Source organism: Erpetoichthys calabaricus, chromosome 4, assembly GCF_900747795.2.
Source record: "Erpetoichthys calabaricus chromosome 4, fErpCal1.3, whole genome shotgun sequence".
Taxonomy (NCBI): Eukaryota; Metazoa; Chordata; class Cladistia; order Polypteriformes; family Polypteridae; genus Erpetoichthys; species Erpetoichthys calabaricus.
The window spans coordinates 213597261-213616786 of record NC_041397.2 but is presented as its reverse complement, the minus strand read 5'-3'; the positions used below and the strand labels follow the sequence as shown (position 1 = coordinate 213616786).

At 36.1% G+C, this 19526-nt stretch overlaps 1 protein-coding gene across 4 annotated transcripts in view; it reads right to left on the bottom strand.

Annotated features, from left to right (window-relative positions):
- Positions 1-19526, bottom strand: part of cntn5 (contactin 5) — a 1396083-nt gene that overhangs the window by 370444 nt on the left and 1006113 nt on the right. The window lies entirely within an intron of this gene.

Below are 19526 nucleotides of genomic sequence, written 5' to 3'. Positions count from 1 at the left end.
CAGTGATCTGTTGCGTTTTTCCCCAAATATACAACCAGAATTTCAGGTGACTGTCCTGAAGTAGAAATGTGAAACATCTCAGGTTGGAGCTCCAGAAATTCTAGCACATGAACACTGGATTAGATAGTCTTCCTCAAGAAATTTCCTCACCAGTGAGGACAGCCACTGTCTTGCTAAAATGAAGGGATTGAGGAAAAATAAAATACATATAAGAAAATGTAAATAGGGCAAAGGTAAGGATTTAAGCAAAAATGAAGTAGCACAAAGGAAAACCAAAACAGGTTAAAGGCATTTGTGTTGTCCTAAAAATAACACTTGCAAATATTTCCTATGCCACTCAAATAAAATATTTTCATCTTGTTTGTGAAAATGCTTTTCTGGAGCTGACCTTTTCATTGTCATAGCAGGTACCACAGAGGTGGCCTTTTATTTTAAGAAACAAGTGGTAGTCATCTTCTTTCCATGATGACAATCTCTCTGCTGGACTGTGGATAACCACATCAGGAATTATACCTGATTTCAGTGCACTAGTTGAAGCTCATCAAACAAGGTATATAGAATTGGGTGGGTGAATTATCTCTTTGAATCTATAGTTTCACAAAATAGCTTTGCAGTGTGAGCAGGGTGGCTGACAGCTTTCCTTGTTGCTTTTCCTTGAGTGACTAATACAAATAGCAAAGCATATGACCATTTTTTTGGGACACTTCTTCTTCTTCTTCTTTTGGCTGCTCCCATTAGGGATTGCCACAGCAGATCACCTTTTTCCATGTCTTCCTGTCCTCTGCATCTTGTTCTGTTACACCCATCACCTGCATGTCTTCTCTTACCACATCCATAAACCTTCTCTTAGGCTTTCTCTTTTCCTTAATCCCTCAATATCATTTGCATGTAATCTCATTTGCACTGATTTGGACCTTAACTTTTTTGGTATTGAAGAATCACCATAACTGTTTCAAGTTTGGTTTGGAGAACACATAGATATCTTCAATGATGACTTCCAGTTTAGAAACCCTTCTCCAAATGTATTAGTTAGAGATTCTCCATGGAACACTTGTATGCTTCAATGCTTCATTCCATGATGAGTCAACATTCCTAGCAATTAGTGTACACAGATCTGCTCATGTTTAGCTGCTAGTGAAGAATGGATTTACGTGATCTATTACTTATCCCTACAGTGTCCACTATCTCAAACTCTCACTCTTTATTTTTCCCCAATCTCATGCTCCCGAGTGCCAATAGTTTCTTCTCTCATTGATATCAAATATCATGATACAATTCTTCAACCCAAATAATGACTGTGGCAGATAAATCTATCTATCTATCTATCTATCTATCTATCTATCTATCTATCTATCTAAATGTAACCCTGGTACACGTTGACTATACAATACTGTATCTCTGAAAGTGTTATTTTTCTTTGACACAAATTATTCAGTGATAGAAAAATAATTGATTTTGTGGTTTTCAGCATCAGTGTTATCTTTCTTCTGAAACATGAAACATACACTATAAACCACAAATGCTAGATACACATAGTTTAGTACATAGGACTTAAAGAATCAGCCCTGTAGAAAACCAATTTCTGGTTTAGGCTTTAAACCTTTAGATCTCCCCTTGACCTACAAGTCTTAGCACTAAATCCTTCACATAAAGAAGCCGCTGTTATTTATAATAGTGTTGATTCATAATAGAACTAGTAACAAAGGCTTTCCTGATGTTTCTACTACCCTTAATTCACTCCTTTTATCCTGAGTGAAATTGCCAAAACAGGCTGTATAGTATATACAATATATTTTCATTGGACTTTCATTCAATGTGTTGAATTTTAAAACTTTAATACTGTTTGAGTATTCACAGTAGTATTTAAATATATTTCCTTTAATCCACTGTATAGATGTTTTGCCATATCATTCTCTATTTTAAAACCATTTGTCATTTTTTTTTCTTTTTTTTTTGTTGAAAGTGACAAGTGCTCTTCTTTATCTGAACAGCATCAGGGGAATTTTGAACACCATGACTGTAAAACTGTAACATTTCATATTGCTTTTGCCCTGTTTTGTCTGGAACAATTCTTTTTACTCAATTGAAATGTATATAAAAAAGTAAATATTTCAGATGGTGTTCAAGACTATCTCGTTTAAAGAATATAATAAATCAAAGCCATAAAATTTCAGTCTCAGCAGCATTTCAGCCTGATATTCAGCTACAGACTTTTAAGCTCTTTACTTTCCAGGTACAGTATATGGTATTTGTACAGATTGCAGAGGCACAGATCAGTGCACTAAAAGCATCTTCTTATTCTGGTGTAATCCTTTCCAAGTGCATTTCACTTGTTATTCATTGAAAACCTCCAGGAGGATTAACTATTTCATACTAAATTTAAGACGTGAAAAAGAGGACTCCATCGTTCATGAGGCCTATGAATGAATGACACAAAAATCCTTTACGCTGTTAATAAACTGGTATTTGCACATAACATTATTTTAGATAGTAAGCTGACCCTCTAATGCATGATCAAGGGCAGACCTGGGCTTTGTACAGCCTGCAGGCCGAATGCAGCCCATGGTCTGGTTCTGTCTGGCCCATGAAAGGTGCAGACGGCAAGTACTTGCCTAGGCGTGTCGGTCTGCATTACAGCTAGATGTGACCATGCAGATGCAGAATCAAAATTGATATGTATGGGAAAAGTGGGAGATTGCATCAGAGAAAGGGATGATACAGAGATTGTTGGCGAATAAAGAAAGATGACACCTATTGTTAAACTGCATCCCGTCTGCATATTGTGCAAAGACAAAACAAAAATGAGTGGTAAAAAATGAAAAGTTGATGCAGAAAATAGACCATTCAACAAATCCTACACTCCTAAATATTTTTTCATGGAAGTTAGCAGTAAGGCAATCTGTTTGATATGCAAAGAGCACGTCGCTGTATTTAAAGACTACAACTTGAGCTGTCACTTCGAGACCAACCACGCCGAAAGATATTGAAATTTATCTGAATATGAAAAGGTGAGAACTGCAGAGGAATTATTAGCTAAACTGCAAAAATAGCAACGTTTTTTTTACAGCAAAGGAAGGAACAGTAGAAAACAGGTATATATTAGCTCACAAAAGTGCCAAAAGAAGCAAACCGTTTTCTGATGCAGAATTTGTTAAAGAGTGCTTATTGGAGTCAGTGACAATCCTCTGCACAGAGAAGAATAATGTGTTTGAACATCTGTCTCTCTCACGGAGAACAGTTACAAGGCAGATTGAGGAAATTGCGGAGAATCTGGCAATACAGCTGAAACGCATGGTGGAAAATGTCGACTACTTCTCCTTGGCTTTGGATGAGAGCTGTGATGTTCATGGCACAGTGCAGCTGCTGATTTTTGTGAAAGGAATAGTGGAAGACTTTGAAATGACAGAAGAACTGCAAGCTTCTATGTAGTGAAAGGGACAACCACCATTAAGGATTTAGTTACTGAAGTCAGTATGTGTATGCAAAAGTTAGGATGGCAGTGAGAAAAGTTAGCTGGTATGACAAATGATGGTTCTCCTGATTTGACGGGTAAAAATGTCGGTCTTTTAAAAAGAATGCAGGAAAAAGTGGCTGAGATTAACCCAGCCCAAAAACTGATATTTTTACATTGTGTAAATCAGTGCTAAAAATTAATCATGTGGCTGATGATGTAATCAATACTGTAAATTTCATCAGGGCTAGGGCATTAAATCATAGACAGTTTATTAAATTGTTGGAGGAGCGTGAAACTGATCTCACTGATCTGGGATACCACACAGCTCTCAGGTAGCTAAGCTTTGGCAAAGTGCTTAAACAGGTCTGGGATCTGAAATCAGAGATTTCGGACATTCTACAATCCTCTCAAAAAGGAGAATTTCCTACACTTAAGAACACTAGCTCAGAGAATGTTTGTCCTCTTTGGATCAACATACATATGTGGACAGACATTCCCAGCAATGAAATTCAACAAATCCAGGTACAGATCTTCTCTCCATGATGACAATCTCTCTGCTGGACTGTGAATAACCACATCAGGAATTATACCTGATTTCAGTGCACTAGTTGAAGCTCATCAAAGACTTAATTCTTCCCACTAAGTTGTCAGAAATACAGAGACAGTAAAATGTCATTAATCACTGATTAATGCAGTAAAATGTATTTCTTATTTGTTTTGTTTTTTTCTCTATCAGGAATTGTAGATTGTGTTAGAAAGCATGCTATAATATGTATATGTTTCATGGTTAAATAAATGTAGTCTATATTTATTTTATTAGAGAAAAAAAGAAATATAATATGTTTACCGTACTGAAACAGTTGATAGAATGTGTTTGATTCTCTTCAGCAACCTGATTTTCTCATGTTGCCCACCCCTGATCTAGAGTATTGATTGTGTTAATTTGTTTTGAGGCCTAAGCCCCATGATAGTCTAAATTTTGATATTTAGAGGCAACTCTTGTCTGCAGTAGTGCTTGTGACTTTTTTTCAAGTCATTAAACCTTACAATATTCTTGTTAGTATTAACATTATTAACTGAATTATATTACTGTACCTTAAAAATGGTCAGCAACAAAATGCTGCTTGTATAACATGTATTCTCCCATATACCAAAGCTTGCAAGGAAGACTCTGTATCCAGGATTGGTTCCTACCTTGTGCCTCCTGGAATAGATTCCATCCTTCCACATTACTAAACTAAAATGAAAATAAAATGGAAGCATGGCAACATGTAAATGTATTTTGCAAGGAGTAGAATTTTCCTGAGAAATAGATTTGTTTACCTTGCAACCTTTGAAAACTTTCTAATCCTTCCACACCTGCTCACTTTAAAATAGGTGCTGTAAGGATCAAAACACTTGGACATCAGATAAAAATCATACATAGCACTTTGTACAGATAAAAAGCACACTTAGCGCTTTTGTCCTGATTTAATTTCTGGAAACAAACAGCTATAAAGGAAATACCACATCAGAGCAAGAGGCTCTTGTTCAACAGCAAAACAGGGTCATGGGGATGTTCCCTGTTTGTTAATGAGTTCTTGGTTCTCAAATGATGCTGACTGGACTTGAAGAAAAGTTTCGAAGGCTGGATGGATTTATAAATTTCAAGAGAGTAGCACTCAGGTATTCAGCCATTGTGGTAAACAGACAACAAGCAGCAGGGTGAGATGGTTACCTTTTTATCAGGTTTTTGAAATCTTAAAGTATCTATAGAATTAATGCAATAAATGGGGCCACCATCCTAAACAATCTAGCAAGATGATGGTTACACACAAAAATTGTGTTTGACTCTCAGCTCTGTCATATTTTGCAGTTTGACTATGAATGTTTACTTTGGAAAACAACCACATCTTAAAGCATAAAATGATTCTCAATAGTAACTAGATTTTGATATTACAAGCTAAAATACTTTTATGAAACTACAGCAAGATTACAGTCAGATCCAATTCAGAAAGGGAGGCTAATCCTGGTGCTGCATGGCAGTGGGAACTATAAGCTGTCACCCCTGGTTTTTAAATGAACCTTTCACTTAATTTATTGATTCACTCAGCAAAATCTAAATCAAATGATGTGATATCATCTACTGTTAAATTCTGCTCTGTACTTGTAATATTTGTATATACTGTTATACTGTATTGAGGATTACTTCTGTTTTGTTCTGTGTATTGTATTGTAATAACCCCGTTCTCTTTGACACCCACTGCAAGCCCAACCTACCTGGAAAGGAGTCTCTCTTTGAACTGCCTTTCCTAAGGTTTCTTCCATTTTTTTTCACCCTACTAGGTTTTTTTGGGAGCTTTTCCTTCTCTTCTTAGAGAATCAAGGCTGGGGGGTTGTCAAGAGGCAGGGTCTGTTAAAGCCCATTGTGGCACTTCTTGTGTGATTTTGGGCTCTGCAAAATAAACTGTATTGATTGCATTGTATTTTGACCGACTTTACTTTTCTTTGAAATTCAGAAAAAATACAAATTGGTTATTGATGTCCATTCATTTTCTTTAAGTTCTGCTTCATTTTAAATGCCTCGCTTTTTGACAGTTTTAAATGAAATGCCTATGTTTTATAAACCAGCAGTTAATTAACAATGAGGCTCAGACAGCTATTCGTCCAACTTACCAAAACTTTCATATTTTTGAAAAAGTCTGTCTTTTCAGTTGCAAAACACAGACAATAATTTTACAATTTGATGAGATTTACCTCTTTTCAGTTCACAAAAGTTTATTTTTGCAGATAGTTAAACTATACAGTACACTACTAGTGGAAAGATAGCTGGCATTGCATTAACCCTCTACTATACAACAGATATCACATTTGCTCATTGCTTTTCAAAGGAATTTTTCTTGGGTGGAAAAACGGCATGCCTAGAAGAATTCAACAATATGCATGCATCAGAAAAGTCAAGCTAATGTTATAACTCTGAGAACTACTTCATTAAGTACATTGCACAAAGATGTTTACCCACAAAAAATTACCCATGTCAATAGGCAACTGCATTGCAGTTTCCATCCATCCATCCATTATCCAACCTGCTAAATCATAACTACAGGGTCATCCCATGCAAATTCTACTCAACTACTACTCTCAAAAGCAAGAGGTGTTCCTTGTTTTGGTTTAGAAACTGACAGGCAGAGAAGGCAAATAAACTGTAATTCTTCATTCACACTACAGTTGGCCATATATTGGGAAGAACAGCAACACAGTGATAAAATAGTTGTTAGCAGAAGCTAAGGGGCTTCGGAAAATGTCATAAGGCTATACCTGAAAATTCTTTTCCAACCTTTCTCAAGTAGGATTGTGCCATATTGACTAAGTGATCAGAAAGGCTAAAGCCCCTCTTAATCTACAACCAGACAGTAACATGTCGATAAACCTGTCAATGTCTTAGAACAGGGGAATTACTTTTTATTCTTGGAGGGCTGCAATAGCTTCTTCTTTTCACAAAATTTAACTCAAAGAAGTACATTATTTACATTATTATTATTTATATTTTTTTGGTGTTTGAGTCTTCTTACTCTGCTATGTCTGATATTTCTAACACTGTACATTTTCCTTTCCTGCGAAGATTATAGAAATATTTTACAGACTGCATCAGGGGGTGCTTTCCATTTCTTCTCTTGCAATTCTTTCCCAAAAATATTTCATAATAGCTTTCTTATGAACACTCTAGGTGAAAATGTGACCTAGTTAGCTGTCATGTCCCTTGCTATATGCATCTCATTACTATTTGGCTGCTAGTTAAAGAAACAAAGAAGCAGTTGCAGCTGTTTAAGAGTAAAAGTAGCAATTAAGTGTTCTGTAACTCAATAAACAAGTCAACTAAAAGTTCACCAAATATGTGTTCCATTAATACCTATAATTGGCTTCAAGGTAAAAAAAAAAATTAGCAGCTCTCCAGAAAATTAGTTTTACATCCCAGACATACAGGAAGGAACAGTTTACTGGTCCTGGAGTTGCAATTTCCGAATATAGTGTAGACGCAAATCTCTACATGATGTAACACTTTTTCTGTAAACTTTGTGAATTAATGATAAAATCCATGGGTCTGGAGGAAGTGCCTTTGAGAGTGCCAGTGACACTGATGATGCATATTCATGCTAGACACAGTAATTTGTGATTTGTTCTGATTATCATGTTTTGCACTGATTAAAATTTCAGAAATGAATTTATCAGGAATATAGTTATATTAACAATTAAGCAACGTGTCTAGGTGCAGAATGATAAAGAAACATCTGAGATTGTTGGGTCATTGAAAGCAGCACATCATATCCCCTTAGATTGTGGAACACATGTTCCTTTATTGACTCCTAGAGTATCTTTTTCTAACCTGTGGAAAGCATACCCCCGGACACAGACAGACAGACACCAGAATGTCCAAAACACTTCTTTATTTTCTCCAAAGCACCACAATGCCTTCCTCCACCAACTCTTTCTTCTTCTTTCTCTTTTGACCTCCTCTCCCCACCTCACAAGCTTCGTCTCCTTCCTCCCAACTCTGGCTCATCTACTGGAGGGAGGTGGCCCCTTTTATACTGACCCGGATGAGCTCCAGGTGCTCCCCCTGACGACACTTCCTGTTGTGGCGAAAATGTCAAGAGAGCCCCCGGAAGCACTCTGGGTGCCCCTGGGAATTCTTCTGGCAGCGCTTCCTGGTGTGGCGGAAGTGCTGCCATCCAGGACTTCATAACTGTCTGGGCGCCCCCTGGCGGGGGCCACATCCTCCGGTAGGGATGAGCGTCCCAGGTCCGGTCCAGTGGCCCACAAGCAGACCCGGGCGGCTGCCCTCTCGTGGCCCAGGGGAGGTATCGTCCATCTCACGGACCGTCCAGGCGTCCCGGCTGGGTGGGGTCCCCAGCCATCTGGGACAAACCCTAAGATCTGTGATGTACACCACATAAACACTAAGAACACAGGTTATCTGATAAAATAATCTGATTGGAACAATTGTATATCATATTAACTTGCCAATATTCACTTTATATAACATGTTATTGAAAAACTGCTTGAAACCTTTCATTAAAATTGACAGTGAATAAATAAGTGTTTCATTCTAAATGAGATTTTAGATAGATAGATAGATAGATAGATAGATAGATAGATAGATAGATAGATAGATAGATAGATAGATAGATAGATACTTTATTAATCCCAAGGGGAAATTCACAATTTATGCTGGTTATTATGAAATATTAGGCTCATATAAATATAGACAAAGCCCAATTACCCAAAGACTAGAATACCATGGTCACTGATATATGCCATACAGTATACTTCAAACATATCTGCTATCAGGGCTAGATTAACCATTAAGCGAAAATAAGCATGTGCTTAGGGCATCATGGAAGGGGGGCACCAAGAAATTTCCTATTGTTGGATTTACGATGTGCCATGTTATGCAAAACTGCAAAATAAGCATTCCCATCTTACTGTAGGTTTTGTTTAATTTCAAAAAATAACATTTTAATTTGTGGTTTATTATTGATTATATATATATTTTTAATTTTATTGATTTTATTAAAATCAAATAACATTCCATACACATAACTCAAGTTGTACAAAAAAAATAATAATAATAAAAGAAAAAGGTTCTAAACAATCAACCCCCACCCCTGTGAAAGAGAGATAGGCCAGCAGTGTAAAACTTTATGCTATTAAAGATAAGTGAATAGATAAATTAATAAATGAATAAAGATAAATGGAGTAAAAGATGGGAGAGAACCTGCTTCCTCAATTTAAATGCTTATTCTAAAATGTCACTGATTAGATCCTGCCAGGTTTTGAAAAAGATTTATACAGATCCTCTAAGTGTGAATTTGATTTTTTCCAGTTTCAAATAGTATATAACATCAGTTACCTACTGACTTAGAATAGGAGAGTTAGGATTCTTCCAGTTGAGCAAGATAAGTATGCATGCCAATAGTGAAGTAAAGGCAATCACAGTTTGTTTGTCCTTCTCTACTTTAAGCCCATCTGGAAGTACCCCAAACACAGCTTTGTGGATTAGGAGAGATTGTCACACTAAGGCTGTATTATTGATTATATTTTGAATTAAATATATGGGAGGACCAAAGGCTTTAAGTGCTTAGAGCTTCTAAAGGTCTTAATCAGGCCATGTCTGCTATTGACTAGATAATTAAATTCACTAAAACATTACAGTGTCTAAGTGTGCACATTCCACGTGTCAGTTTAGTTACCAAGGTTACATTATCCCATGCTTCAGCATTCATATCAAGTACCAGATGTGTTCAGATAGTGAACATAGTTTACGTACATTACACTCAAAAAATATTACAAGAGAAATTTACTTTGATCTAGAACACTTCAGCTAGCTGATACTGTACTATTGATCACAAAGACCAGGGTGGCAGATACTGTATTTGATACTACTTTAAGTGTTATTCTGATATACATAATGTATATATATATATATATATATATATATATATATATATATATATATATATATATATATATATATATATATGTGTGAGTGTGTGTGTACTTTCATTTTCCAAACCTGCTTAATCCAATTCCACTGACACGGAAGCCCAGAAACTATTCTGACAACATGATGGGAATAAAAAGATGTATTCAAATATAAAATTATTATGAATAATATTAGATTTATAAATAGAGTGAATGTCATCCTGAATCATTTCCTAATGGGACCCTAAGGGCTTGTACTGCCTTTCCCTTGCTATATAACAACTTGGAAATTCACTTTGTAATCTATGTAACACAGCTTCTAAAATGGACATAAAGGTCCAGCTATAGACTATTTATGACAACTGCACAACAAATAGTGTCTCTTCAAGACATCAGAGAAAAAAATGTGATTTGTATGACAAACTGCATTTTTCACCCATACACACCCTATATATTTGTTTACAAGGCAATCAGTGAATCAGCACTTTCTAATACTGAAGCATGTTAAACTACCATTACCATATTCTATGTATAAGAATAATAAGATAAGCAGCCTTTCCCACTTTTCATTTTAAACAAAGACCTGTCAGTCTTTTTCACAGAGCATGCAGTTTTGATAGACAGGCAGTGACTAACCTCAATTTAATCTGCATTTTGCCTTTTAATACAGCCTGACATTTCCTAATAGAATCTATTAATAAATCATTAATTTGTAAGAAAAGAAGGAAGCTAGCTGGGGGACTTGCCAATAACATCCTAATGCTGTCACTCTTAAATGTTAAGTGCAAGTTCTGATTTTTGGCTAAACTGAACATTAATACTACTGGAGCGTTAATCAATGAAAATCTGTTTGTATGTTGTTTTAATCAAATGTGTGAATATTTACAAAATCTATATAGATGTGAATGAAACAATTGTGATAATATGAATTACTTTACGAATTACCCCTAAAAAGTAGTATTTCTGCTTAAAGCAAATTCAGTTATACTGTAAGCATAATATAAAGACAGTCAATAATACATTTAAAAAGTAAATGTTTTATTCTTATAGGTTGCTTAACCTATCTGGGTGAAACAATCTGGGAAAACCACAGAAAATGGGATAGAGACCTCACATGCCTCAAAGCCTGCAGTGTTTATTTTCAGAACTGTAAATACTGTAAATCTGGCAGGACATGTGCAGGAATGGCCCAGAGTGTATCAGGGAGCTGTTCCAACCTATGAAGGTTGAAAATGGGGACTGCCCTTTAAGGTCACATAATCCTAAGAAAATACAGTATGTGGGAATGACACCAAAAGGAGCAGAATTCAACCTAAGAGGTTTTTTCAGGTTTAATATAAACAAAAGAGGACTTCACCTTTCATCTGGTGACACACATCAGACAGTTAGACAAATAAATGCTACTGATACCAACAGGAGCATGACATTTTACAGTATTTCACACATATTAACAGTGATTATATATACACAACAACTGGAGTCAAATTTAAAACAAATAAAATAAAGTGCCCATTATCGATTTAACTAAATATTGAAGAAAAAACCCATAATTACCTGTTTAATTTGCCAGGTAGGGATTTATTTCATAAGAGGGTCCTCTATCTGTTAATTGTGGAAAGACAAACTAACTTTCAAACTAGGAACTAGAAAACAATTGAGTCTAGAATGTGTGGATTTAAAAATCTAATCAATGGTCTTGTTGAATGATTTGCAGACTGCCCTTCAGGGTTCACATTAAATACTGAAGGCTGCTGCCATACAACAAGGTTATGCCAAGATGCCTTAATGAGGATTCTAGGAAGATAAGAAAAACCCATAAAACAATACCTATGCTGTCTCAGAAAATATCTATTGCACATAAAAATAAATTATCATTACCTAAGCAGGTCAATCTGGTTTATGAAATTATTTTAGGAAAGGCAATTGATTTTTTTCTTTACTTTTTGAAATATTGCATAGTTATTGTATGTCAAAGCATTTGTACAAATCATGTTCCTTGTGTAGGAGAGCAGATGTCATCCTATTTTGGGATCATTTTGAAATTTGAAATGGTTGTTTTGTAAAAATAATATTTGCTTTTTGAAAAATATAGTATGTAAAGGTCCACTCTTGCAATGAATATGGAATTTTCTATTTAATTATCCACAGGACAGACTTTTTGCAATGGTGTACATTAATCTCTTTGTTTTTTTTGCTTGATTTAAATTATTTATTGTGTTCACCTCACCTAAGTCAATTTGTTGACTTGCCAGTGAATCATTAAAACAACATTCTTGATTTAATTAATACAAAATCTCTTAGGTTTCTCATATTTATCACAGGGCATTGTCTTGTAGAAGTTCTTTTTACTGAAACTGTGTTGAATTTTGATTTAATTTCAAAACTAAATTTTCTTCATATTTCTGATTTTAATTGCTGGCTTGATTTCTGTAACATTTCCTCACTTACTACATCACACATTTTAGCCCCACTTAAATCTATTATTATAATAACCTCCAATCTAATCTCCTTGGATCACAAGTGCTCTTACATTAATGAAATAAGAAGCACAAAGATTGAAAAAGAAAGAGAAACTAACTAACTTTGAAATCTCAAAGCAGATTTGGTTAAATAAACCAAAAAACTACTGGAAAAATGTAAAGCTCACCAAAAGTAGCTATTATTCTTCCCTTTTCAGTGCCAATTTACGCAATATTAAGTTTCTCTTTTTCACAGAATATAAATTAATATTAACTCAGAACATTCTCATATTTTCGATTATATGCTGACTTTCAGAAGCTTACAAATTATCTTACTTTTAGTATTAATACAAGATACTTTACCTGGTCTTTTAGCTAGTGGATTCAACTGATCTTCTACTCCACTGTACTATATTACAGTGCTACACAGTTCTAGCCAGTGGTCTTTTGTTCATTTAACCCTTTTCACAGTTTTTCTCCTTGAAAATGAGAGTTTTCTATACCAAGTTGGGATGGTGATATTGTGCCTGCAGTGGGTCGGCATGGTTACAGTATCAACAGTATTTCTGGAAGAATTAGTCCTTAATAGGTCCAACTAAAAATAATATAAATTAAAAACTAAACGGCATTCATCTGTCTGGCTCTAAACTTTACTGAGGCACCTCTGGCCGCTTTAGTGGATGGTAAATTTCTTTGGTAAGTCTCCCAGAACTTTGTGTTATTCTCATAAGTCCTTGCACAATGACACTAACACATATTTTTGATGAGATTAAGGTTAAGACTCCAATCGAGCCACACAAGGACACCAGTCTTCCTAATTTAAAGTTACTGGAGTCTTGCTTTCAAAGTATAGTATGAATCACTGCCAGTTTAAATCATACAGATCTTATCTAGTTTCTAATTTCTGGCTTTTTCTTCAATATCCATGATATTTTCAGCCATGTTCATACTACTTTCACATAAAGAACCATTAAAGAAACATTTAATTACAGCCACAGGCTACTGTAACATAGACAAAGTTGCCATTGGGTTTGTGCTACCTTCCCTAAGAAGCACCAGTTAAGTTTAGAGGGACAGCCAGATAAAGTCACTATGGCAGTCATTTTGTGCTTGTTAAACTAATTATTTTTTTCCTGATGAAGAACTTGTCTACCATACATGCATCTGCTATGCATGCAATAACTGGTGTGAACATAAATTTGAGTGTAATTCTGTTCTGTACTGTAATAAATCAAACTGGTTTCATAAATATCACACCTGTACACATTTTAAATAATTTCAATATTCCTTTTATATCTAAATCTATGTAGGGGAAAAGCTTTTTGTTAATATTATAAGTGAGGGTGCCTTGTGATGAACTGGTGTGTTGTTCAGTGCTGGTTACTGTCGTCAATGTGTTGCTGCTGGGGTAAGCTCCCCATGATTTTTTATATATCTAAAGTGGGGGCCACAGGGTTTGGAAAAATAAGTGGCTGGATGCTTTATGAGTACAATATGTTCCACTTAAAACTTTTTCAAAGTAAGCCCATGAAAGTGAATCAGTGCTATGTTCTGGACAATTATTCAATGTATATAGTTAACTGCACATCCATACCCTTATAGAATTCACACTAAAACATAACATACGGACAAAACTGCGTATGTGGTAAAAGCACATATAAAAAAGAAGAATTTCAGCGAATCTGCAGTGGAGGTGAGGAATAACATACTATTTGTTGGCTTAAGCAGTGGGATAAGCAACAAAAGGAAGTTGATCAAGTGATATAGAGTGGTGGAGAAACACAAAAAAGTTCAAATTCAGAAAGTTGCACAGTTCCTGAAATAAAAAAAGTGATCAGATATCAAAGTCAAAGTGAAAAGGCAAATTGCAGCCAACTATCTGTTTATTCTGTTTCAGACAATATTACAAATGCTGACCCCATACCGAGGACACAAATCCATGCGGTGATAGTGCTACTGTTTCCAGCACATTCCAGGTGCTGGCTGCGCACACACCTCTGCCTCAGAAACCGCTAGATGACCATGTGTGCTGATGGATGCTGTTCTGGAGTCACAAAATGCAAAAGTGGATGCTGTAAGAGATGTGGCCAATGAACTAAGGAATATAAGGGCTGCACTATGTGATACTAACAAAAACTTAAATGAATTGGTTAAAAAATAAATGCTACATCTGATTACCTGTAACACTGTCTGATTTGGCTGATCATTTGGTGGGTCAGGGTCAGGTTTATCATACTGCATCTATTCAGGTATGGGCAAGCCATGATTGTGTGCCACATTATGCAGCACGGTACATGCTCGCACAATGTGCACACATTCTGTGGATTATAGGGCAGCACATTAATAGACTGGACATGCTTTCTATTTACATTAGCAAATTCTTTCTCTGAAGGTGCCTTTATACTACTCTTTACATGGCCCTTTGTTGTGACTTGCTATCTTTAAAAGGACTAGATGGAAAAAAAGCAGGTGCAACAGAGCAGAGTTGCCATATTTTAGGTGCTCCTGCTATAGATACCTGGCTGATGTAACTTGTCTGGTGCTGTTGCAATGGCAATGTGTGTGCAGCTGACCACTCTGATTACATTTGGAAAATTGGATGCTGCTGTAAATTGTGTTTGATGTTTGCCTATTCAACCACACTGTAAGGAAATGTTATAAATCTGGATGATGAGCAGATAATACCATCCTATACACCTGTGAAATACCCGATCAGTCAGCAAGTTCAAGTTGAAAAGCTCCTGTGGCTAAAAATCCGAGAGTGGACAGAACTTGCAAAGGAGCAGGTAGACCACAATATCTCAAAGTCTGCCTTTGTAAAGCCAGCACCAGTTCAGCACACAGCTCCTAGAGAATAGCTCTTGGAAATTGAAATTGACTTAGAAGCCAGTCATCATCTATCTATCTATCATCATCTCTAAATATGCGCTCTCTTCTAATTCTTCCATTTGCGATGTCTTCTAACAACACTAAAGCAGCAACATTTTTGTGCGTATGTACTATTTATAATTGAGGTCCCTGGACTTTGCCGATGATACCATCCTACTGGCCGAAAATGATAAAAACCTACAGAGGTGCATATTTCATCTAGAACAGAATGGTGAGAAAATTAGACTGAGAATCAGTACAGAGAAAACAAAAATAATGAATGTGGATTTTAGCGACAATCAAATACCGCCATTCAAAGATGGCCATGGGAAGGGATGCGGAAATGAGAAAGGCCAAAGCTCATGTGTCACAGAACATTCCATGATGACCTGAAACAAATCAACATTGCCTGGCAAGATGCTGAATGAGTAGCAGCAGATCAGAAAAGATTACACCAACCTGCTGCCCAATTTGTCCAAAGGCACAGGAGGACCTATGTGCTAAGTATATAGGATACAAATGTTGTAGCTCTTACTATGCTGTCAACTACTGTATATGTTAATTTGCACAATCTGAGATAAACAGATGAGATGATTGAAGATTTAAAAATTATGAAAGGAGTTAGTACAGTGGACCCAGGCTATTACCTTAAAATGAGTTCAACAAGAGAACAGGAAAACAGTTGGGTACTTATTAAGGGTAAATTTTGCACAAACATTCCAAAAATTTTTTTACAAAGAGAACCACGGACATATGAAATAAATTAGCGTTAAAATAAGTAGTAATAATAAATAAGTAGTGTGGAAGACCTTAGGACTTTAGGGACCTTCAAAACTCAGCTTATTATTTGGATACATTATGCTGATAGGATTGGTAATCTTTGTTGGACAAAATGATCTGTTCTTGTCAAAAGTTTTCTAATGTTATACTTTTTCACACACATATCATTTTTGATATTTAAAGTTGTAATTAACTGATGTTGTGCAGTCTATCCTATTTTCTGTTCCCCATTTTAATGATCAGTGCCACAGGAATTCAGAATTTATGTCAGCACAGAAATGATCACAAACACAAAATGCTACAGAATTCCAGAGATACCTAAATGCCTAGAGGAAATCCATGTAAACATATGAATAATGTGCAGACCCTGTATGGAAAGTATCACTAACCAGAACCTGAATCAGAGTCCAAGATATGTGAGATGGGAATGCCAGTTGCTACACCACAGTGCTGCTCTAGTTATATACATACTACAAACAGACAAAGTTCAGTATAAGGATGATGATGATGATTAATTTGTATGAAACTAACAGAAAGAAGACATTCTGAGCTCTGGTTAATGTATATTACTTACACATTATTATGAGTTTAATGAACTGGATAGTGATTTCATACCTGTCCATAAATATCAGCTACCTAGTATGCATACAGTATATTAAAGGATTCTCAGCAATGAGTAGTGAACCCAAATTTCCTAAAATTGAATTAGGAAGCAGCAAAATGCATAAATGAAGATTTATTGCATGACTTAATTATCAGAAAGCTTTACCCTTCTCTTACCTGTGGCATGAAGGTTAACCTAGGATTTTTTCAAAATCCTTTAATATGGGAAACTTTCTGTGCTCATAGTAAATGCCATCTCAAACTGTGTTACAAGTGCACAATAAAGAAAAATATATATTTATACATATGTACATTTATATATATGCATGTGTGGGTGTGTGTTTTACAACTGTATGAAGTAGAGGTTAAGTGAGTTGCTTAAGGTTACACAATAAGTTAGAGGTGTGGACTCACTCAGCAATAATTTGGTTTAAGCTCCAGTTTGTTAACCATCAGGCCATACTGCCTCTAAAGCACATTTCTTTTATATTGATAGAGTAGAAGTGACATTTTTACATATGTTTTCCTAAATGCATATTCATCACATTATACCGATTGAGACATGGGAATCGTAATAATCTTACATAAATTTACAACCTTTTAAATTTTTAAAAGAGTAAAAAAATTGCAATGCAAACATTCTTTTTCTCAAGCAGATGTATGTCACGCTATTACTTCAAATGAGTACATGCAGTTATTGATACAAGTAACAAAGCTGTTCTGAACGGAGGACTTTCTTCCAGTATGGATATACACTCCCTACTTCACAAGCAGTGCCCTGCCAAACAGGATCTGTATGTGTATATGCTTTGTCTTGAAAACATTTGACATCTATCTATCTATCTATCTATCTATCTATCTATCTATCTATCTATCTATCTATCTATCTATCTATCTATCTATCTATCTATCTATCTATCTATCTATCTATCTATCTATCTATCTATCTATCTATCTATCTATCTATCTCTCTCTCTCTCTCTCTCTCTCTCTCTCTGTCTGTCTGTCTGTCTGTCTGTCTGTCAAAATTTGAAATTAATTACCTATTTTATGATAGTGTAAGCCAGTATAAACCTTTTATCATTCTACTTCACTACAAACGCATTCTCTAAGGACATTCCCCTGAAATAATAAGGTCACATATATGAGTCACTTTTAGTAACCAAAAACCATTAATTTTGTGAGCAAGCTCTACAAGAATCTCATATAACAATGAATGTGTCTGACATGATTTGATATTATACTACTTTAAGAAATATATTATCCTAACCAAACCAAGCATTCTCTATTTCAGGTTCACAATGAGTGAGAATGTATCCCTGCATTAGTAAAGCAGAAACTAGACCTGAATAAAATCACCAGTCCATTGCAGGTACCGCAGGGCCAAATTAGAATTACCAGTTATACTAATCTGCACATATTTGGGGATGAGGGAGGGAAACCAGCGTTATGACTCTAACAGTCTCCAAAAGTATAAATATTACCTGCTTATAGTAGGAGTGATGAAAAAAGTATAAGCAAGGAAATAAAAAGCAATAGCAGCAAGTGTCATCAACAAAAGAAAAAGAGAAGAAATAAAAAAGTACTGGAAGCTGATAAATACAGTGAAGCACACAATTATATACACAGTCAGCCAAAAAAAAATCTCAACTAAATCTAAAGTTGAAATTCACTTGAGAATACAGTATGGACTTCAAAAATAAAAGAACATTTGACAAGAACACAAACTTGCATATCAACAAAAATAATTAGCTTAAAACATATTAATAGTGAAAAAAGATATTGAACATAAAATACAGCTACTCAACCTATATGAATTTATTATTTACTAAATTTCAGATTACAGTATTATTTTTTTGTGTTCATAAGAATTCATTATGATCATTCTTAAATCACTTTATTTTTATTTTTTGTCCACTGTCTCCTGACTCACTAGTACCCTAAGTTCTTGTCTATAAGCCGCGGCTTATCTAAGGAAAAAAGTTGTGAAAATGAAAAAATAGAATATCGGCTTATACATGAGTCCGGGGGCGGCACGGTGGCGCAGTGGGTAGCGCTGCTGCCTCGCAGTTGGGAGATCTGGGGACCTGGGTTCGATTCCCGGGTCCTCCCTGCGTGGAGTTTGCATGTTCTCCCCGTGTCTGCGTGGGTTTCCTCCGGGCGCTCCGGTTTCCTCCCACAGTCCAAAGACATGCAGGTTAGGTGAATTGGCGATTCTAAATTGGCCCTAGTGTGTGCTTGGTGTGTGGGGTGTGTTTGTGTGTGTCCTGCGGTGGGTTGGCACCCTGCCCAGGATTGTTTCCTGCCTTGTGCCCTGTGTTGGCTGGGATTGGCTCCAGCAGACCCCCGTGACCCCTGTGTTCGGATTCAGCGGGTTGGAAAATGGATGGATGGATGGACATAAGTCCGGCTTATACAGTAATCCCTCCTCCATCGCGGGGGTTGTGTTCCAGAGCCACCCGCGAAATAAGAAAATCCGCGAAGTAGAAACCATATGTTTATATGGTTATTTTTATATTGTCATGCTTGGGTCACAGATTTGCGCAGAAACACAGGAGGTTGTAGAGAGACAGGAACGTTATTCAAACACTGCAAACAAACATTTGTCTCTTTTTCAAAAGTTTAAACTGTGCTCCATGACAAGACAGAGATGACAGTTCTGTCTCACAATTAAAAGAATGCAAACATATCTTTCTCTTCAAAGGAGTGCGCGTCAGGAGCACAGACTGTCATAAAGACAGAGGAAAGCAAACAAATCAATAGGGCTGTTTGGCTTTTAAGTATGCGAAGCACCGCCGGTACAAAGCTGTTGAAGGCGGCAGCTCACACCCCCTCCGTCAGGAGCAGGGAGAAAGAGAGGAGAGAGAGAGAGAGAGAGAGAGAGAGAGAGACAGAGAAAA